Genomic DNA, 6,621 nt, shown 5'->3' on the forward strand with positions numbered 1-6,621 from the left:
GGTTGTAGGCATAAAATGGTTAATTTTGTTTTGTTTTGTTTTGAGATGGAGTCTCACTCTGTCACCCAGGCTGGAGTGCAGTAGTATGATCTAGGCTCCTTGCAACCTCCGCCTCCCGGGTTCATGCCATTCTCCTGCCTCAACCTCCTGAGTAACTGGGACTACAGGCGCCCGCCACCACAGACCCGGCTATTTTTTTTTTTTTTTGTATTTTAGGAGAAACAGGGTTTCACCGTGTTAGCCAGGATGGTCTCGATCTCCTGACCTCGTGATCCACCTGCCTTGGCCTCCCAAAGTGCTGGGATTACAGGCGTGAGTCACCAATACCTGGCCGGTTAATTTTATGTTATATGAATTTCAACTCAAACATAAAATCTGGAGCCAGGCGCAGTGGCTCATGCCTGTAATCCCAGCATTTTGGGAGGCCAAAGTTTGCGGATCATGAGGTCAGGAGTTCAAGACCAGCCTGACCAACATGGTGAACCCCTGTCTCTACTAAAAACATTTTAAAAAATTAGCCAGGTCTGGTGGCACATGCCTGTAACCCCAGCGACTCAGGAATCTGAGGCAAGAGAATCGCTTGAATTCGGGAGGCGGAGGTTGAAGTGAGCCGAGATCTTGCCATTGCACGCCAGCCTGGTTGATAGAAGGAGACTCCGTCTCAAAAAAAAATAAAATAAAATAAAATAAAATAAAATAAAATCTGATGGGCAGAGAGGCTCATGCCTGTAATCCCAGCACTTTGGGAGGCTGAAGCCAGAGGATAGCTGAGCCCAGGAGTTCAAGACCAGCCTGTGCAACACAGCAAGATCCTGTCTCTACAAAAAATTTTAAAATTAGCCAGGCATGATGGCATCTACCTGCAGTCCCAGCTACTTGGGAGACATAGGCAAGAGGATTGCTTGACCCCAGAAGGTCAAGGCTGCATTAAGCCATGATCATGCCACTGCACTCTAGGCTAGGTGACAGGGCTAGACCCTGTCTCAAAAAAAAATAAAATTGGCCAGGCGCGGTGGCTCACGCCTGTAATCCTAGCACTTTGGGAGGCCATGGCAGGCCGATCATGAGGTCAGGAGACAGAGATCATCCTGGCTAAAACGGTGAAACCCGTCTCTACTAAAAAATGCAAAAAATTAGCCGGGCGTGAAGGCACGCGCCTATAGTCCCAGCTACTCAGAAGGCTGAGGAGGCAGGAGAATCGCTTGCAACTGGGAGGCGGACGTTGCGAGATCGAGCCACTGCACTCCAGCCTGGGTGACAGAGTGAGACTCCGTCTCAAAAGAAGAATAAACTAAAATAAAATAAAATAAAGATTAATTCAAAATAAATATCCCAGCACTTTGGGAGGCTGAGGCGGGTGGATCACGAAGTCAGGAGTTTGAGACCAGCCTGGCCAACATGGTGAAACCCCATCTCTACTAAAATACAAAAATTAGCCAGGCGTGGTGGCGAGCACCTATAATCCCAGCTACTCAGGAGGCTGAGGCAGGGGAATCGCTTGAACCCTGGAGCTGGAGGTGGCAATGAGCTGAGATCGTGCCATTGCGCTCCAGCCTGGGTGTCAAGAGCAAGACTCTGTCTCAAAAAATAAATAAACAAAATCCAATAACCATGACAACCCCATAGGAGGGATTACTACTGCATCCATTTTACAGATACAGAAACATAAGCTCAGAGAAATTAAATGACTTGACCAAGGGAGTAGGTAGGGGAGTGGACTCAAAGCCAGATTTGTGTACTCAATGGCTTGTGCTTTTAACTAACATCTCATACAGCTTCCCTATTTTAATAAGTTAAAAGAATAATATTGGAAATATACATAGAAATAACTATACTGTCAATATTGGCCTGATCATATTATACACAGAAATATTATAACTGCTATCAATACTGGCCTGATCATAACTAACACCATTCAGTAGATACACATTTCAGGGACCAGAAACTTCAGCTGCCAAAAAGGTTAATAATATACTTGGGGCTATTTCACATTGGAAATAATTAGCCAGTACAGTGTGAAAGGATGATGTGTTCTCATTTTCACTGCCCAATGAAAAATGTAATCATATAAAAATTGAATATCATTCTACTTAATCTTGCTGAAATGTTAAGATTTCAGGTAACAAGTAATCAGGATGAAAGTACCAAATATCCTTCCTTTTTTCAGGAGCTTTTTCATCAGGCTAGAGACCAAATACACATTTAGTAGTCATTGTCATGCATTATTCCCCGTGCTCCCAAATCACAATAACATCATATAATAATATCCTGTAGTCTAATTTATAGGCTCATCATAACATTATAGACTGGTAGTCTAATGACAAATGCCAAATATCAACTTTAAAAATTCCTAGATACAATACAACCTTTGAGTAATAACAGAGGTGAAAAAGATTAACCAACTAAGCCTTGTTTAAAGCATTATCAACTTAAGAAGTCAGACAGCTTGGCCAGGCGCCGTGGCTCAAGCCTGTAATCCCAGCACTTTGGGAGGCCGAGACGGGCGGATCACGAGGTCAGGAGATCGAGGCCATCCTGGCTAACACGGTGAAACCCCGTCTCTACTAAAAAATACAAAAAACGAGCCGGGCGAGGTGGCGGGCGCCTGTAGTCCCAGCTACTTCGGAGGCTGAGGCCGGAGAATGGCGTAAAACCCGGGGGGCAGAGCTTGCAGTGAGCTGAGATCCGGCCACTGCACTCCAGCCTGGGCGACAGAGCGAGACTCCGTCTCAAAAAAAAAAAAAAAAAAAAAAGAAGTCAGACAGCCATTTCAAACCTAGTGTGTCCAGTGTGTATATTCTAGATAAACAAAAAAAAAAGAAGAAAGAAAACCTCGCGTGTGCTGATAAGATTAATAAAACACAGGACTGGGCACGGTGGCTCATGCCTGTAATCCCAGCACTTTGGGAAATCGAGACAGGTGGATCACAAGGTCAGGAACTCCTGACCTCATGATCCGCCCACCTCAGCCTCCCAAAGTGCTGGGATTACAGGCATGAGTCACCATGACCAGCTCTAATTTTTTAATTGTTTGTAGAGACAAGGTCTTGCTACGTTGCACAAGCTGGTCTCAAACTCCTGGTCTGAAGCAATCCTCCCACCTTGGACTCTCAAAGTGCTAGGACTGAGGTGAAAGTGGCCTCCCACCAGGACCAGCCTCCCACAAACGTCAAATCTTTAGAAATATTTCAGAATCAATTCAACTGAATGGCAATTGGACTGGGTTTCAGGCAGACCACCTCCAAAGTAAGTGAGAGCTCACAAAGTCTCCTATAAGGCTTCCAGAAAATGGCATATGAGCCTGAAGTTGCTATGTCACCCAACAATATCATGAAGCAAGATGCAGGGATAATTAACCTCCATGTAACATTTAGAAAATGCAATGGGAGGCTAGGCACAGTGGCTCATGCCTGTAATCCCAGCACTTTGGGAGGCCAAGGCGGGTGGATCCCCTGAGGTTCGGAATTCAAGACCAGCCTGACCAACATGAAGAAACCCCGTCTCTACTAAAAATACAAAAAATTAGCCAGGCATGGTGACGCATGCCTGTAATCCCAGCTACTCAGGAGACTGAGGCTGGAAAATCACTTGAACCTGGGAGGCGGAGGTTGTGGTGAGATGAGATCACACCATTACACTCTAGCCTGGGCGACAAAAGCAAAACTCCATCACACACACACACACACACACACACACACAAAATAGCAGATGAAATGAGAGGCTAGGTTCATCCTAAGAGACAGTTCACTGCAGCTCTTTCAACCTATTATATTTGGTATTATGTTACAGCTTGCATACTGTATAAGGAGGGAGAGAAAATGGAGCCAAATGACTTCAAACAATTTTACTTTCTATTCTATGTATTCCAGGTATCTGCTTGATATTTAAAGCATACAGCAGACACTAAATTTTTTTTTCATTGAATGCAGGAAGATACAGAAGGTAAGCAGTAAGCAGCAGCTCATACATGTAAAACATGTTTAAATGAAAAAAGTACCCTAAATTTCAATCAAAGGCAGCAAAGTGTACTAAAAATCTTGACAGATAACATATACAGCATTCTTAAGATGATCATCCATATTTGCACATGACTGGAAAGAAATGTATGTAACAAATGGTTCCTTCCACATTGGATACAAGAAAACTGGGTAAAACATTTCCTTTGAATCATTTCCACCCTAAGTGTCCTGCTAGCAATACAGAAAAAGTCAAAAGAGAAAGCACCATCAAGTGCTACCTTCAGGTAGCCTATGATAAAATCACCACTTAAAAGTAACCAAGCCTCAGCAGGCCACGGTGGTTCACACATGTAATCTCAGCACTTTGAGTGGCTGAGGCGGGTGAATCACTTGAGGCCAGGAGTTCGAAATCAGCCTGGCCAAAATGGCGAAACTTCATCTCTACTAAAAATACAAAAATTAGCCAGGTGTGGTGGTGCATGCCTGTAGTCTCAGCTACTTGGAGGCTGAGGCAGGAAAATTGCTTAAACCCAGGAGGTAGAGGTTGCAGTGAACTGAGATCGTGCCACCGCACTCCAGCCACGGTGACAGAACAAGACTGTCTCCAAAAAAATAAATAAAAAATAACAACAGTTCCACTTCCGGCCTCCAGGGGTTGACGACATAGCTGGTCGTACCATTATCCAAAAGAAGGACCAGGAGGATGAGAGAGTTATTGCTGCATACTTAAGTCAAGGGGAAGAAGCCCGAGGAAGATTGACCAAATTTTGTAATTCTAGAAACATGGTCCATGGATCAGTGACATTCAGGGATGTGACCACTGACTTCTCTCAGGAGGAGTGGGAGTGCCTGTAGCCTGATCAGAGGACCTTGTACAGGAACGTGAAGTTGGAGAACTACAGCCACCTGATCTCACTGGGAAGTTCCATTTCTAAGCCAGATGTGATTACGTTACTAGAGCAAGAGAAAGAGCCCTGGATTGTTGTAAGGAAAGAAACAAGCAGATGGTATTCAGATTTGGAGTCAAAATATGGACCTGAGAAAATATCTCCAGAAAATGATATTTTTGAAATAAATTTACCCAAACATGTTATAAAACAAATAAGAAAAATAAAATAAAATAAATAAAAATAAAAAATAAAAGTAACCAAGCCTACTCAAAAAACTAAACATAGAATTACCATAGGATCCAGCAATTCTACTTCTGTGTAAATTGAAGAAAAAAAAAAAATGAAAGGAGGGTGATATAGTTTGGATCTGTGTCCCCACCAAATCTCATGTCAAACTGTAATCCCCAGTGTTGAAGGTGGGGCCTGGTGGGAGGTGACTGGAACACTGGGGTGGTTTCTCATGAATGGGTTAGTGCCAGCCCCCTTGGGTTGTTCTCACAAGATCTAGTTGTTTAAATGTGTGTAGCACTTCCCCCACCTCTGTCTCCTCCTCCTGCTCCAGCCAGCTAGACATGCCTGCTTTCCCTTTGCTTCTTGCCATGATCATAAGTTTCCTGAGGCCTCCCCAGAAGCTGCTATGTTTCCTGTACAGCCTGCAGAACCATGAGCCAATTCAACCTCTTTTCTTTATAAATTACCCAGTCTCAGGTATTTCTTTACAGCAATGTGAGAATGGACCAATACAGACGGACTCAAACAAGTGGATTTGTACACCAAAATTCACAGCACCATTATTCACAACAGCCAAAAGGTGGAAGCAACCCAAATGTCCATTAAGAATGAATGGATAAACAAAATGTGGTGTGTACATATGATGGAATATTATTCAGCCTTAAAAAGGAATGAGATTCTGACATTGCTACAACATGGATGAATTCTGAAGATATGCTAAGTGGTACACACCAGACACAAAAAAGCAAATATTGTATGATTCCACTTACATCTGAGGTACCCAGGGTAGTCACATTCATAGAGACAGAAAGTAGAATATCAGTGGCCAGCAGCTGGGTAGAGAAAGAGAAACAAGGAGTTATTGCCTAATAAGTGCAGAGCTTCGGTCTGGAAAAATAAAAAAGTTCCCAAGATGGATGGTGGTGATGGTTGCACAGCAACGTGAATGTACTTAATGCTACTGATTCATACACTTAAAAATGGTTAAAATGATAAATGTTTTGCTATGTATAGTTTACCACAACAATTTTTTTTAAGTAAACAAAAAGGCCAGGTAAGGTGGCTCATGCTATAATCCCAACACTTTGGGAGGCCAAGGAGGGTGGATTGCTTGAGCCCAGGAGTTGGGGACCAGCCTGGGCAACACAGCAAAACCCTGACTCTACAAAAAAATACAAAAGTTAGCTGGGCGTGGTCAAACAGTGAGCCATGATTGTACCACTGCACTCTAGCCTGGGTGACAGAGTGAGATCCTTTCTGGGCAGGTGGGAGGGGGTTTGGGGGAGTAAACAAACTAGTAAATACCAGCTACTCCGGAAGCTGAGGCGGGAAGATCGTTTAAGCCCAGGAGTTTGAGGCACAACTGGGCAACATAGTGAGATCCTGTCTTTAAAAAATAAATAAATAAATAACCAAGAACAACCGTCAAACATTTGAGGCAAAAACTTATTGAGAAAAGTGGAAGAGGCCAGGCGCGGTGGCTCAAGCCTGTAATCCCAGCACTTTGGGAGGCCGAGACGGGCGGATCACGAGGTCAGGAG

The 6,621-nt window shown here is 43.8% G+C and overlaps 1 protein-coding gene across 8 annotated transcripts in view; it reads right to left on the minus strand.

Moving 5' to 3' along the window:
• SPATS2 (spermatogenesis associated serine rich 2) overlaps positions 1 to 6,621 on the minus strand; it is a 171,357-nt gene that overhangs the window by 157,600 nt on the left and 7,136 nt on the right. For 4 of the 8 annotated variants that reach the window (XM_017894790.1, XM_017894792.1, XM_017894797.1 and 1 more), the window contains exon 2: positions 5,851 to 5,913. The exons of the other annotated variants lie outside the window; for them this stretch is intronic. The gene's annotated coding sequence lies outside the window, so the exon portion shown is untranslated. The remainder of the gene's footprint in view (positions 1 to 5,850; positions 5,914 to 6,621) is intronic. 8 annotated transcript variants of the gene reach the window in all.

Source organism: Rhinopithecus bieti, unplaced genomic scaffold (genome assembly GCF_001698545.2).
Source record: "Rhinopithecus bieti isolate Rb0 unplaced genomic scaffold, ASM169854v2 scaffold_24390, whole genome shotgun sequence".
Taxonomy (NCBI): domain Eukaryota; kingdom Metazoa; phylum Chordata; class Mammalia; order Primates; family Cercopithecidae; genus Rhinopithecus; species Rhinopithecus bieti.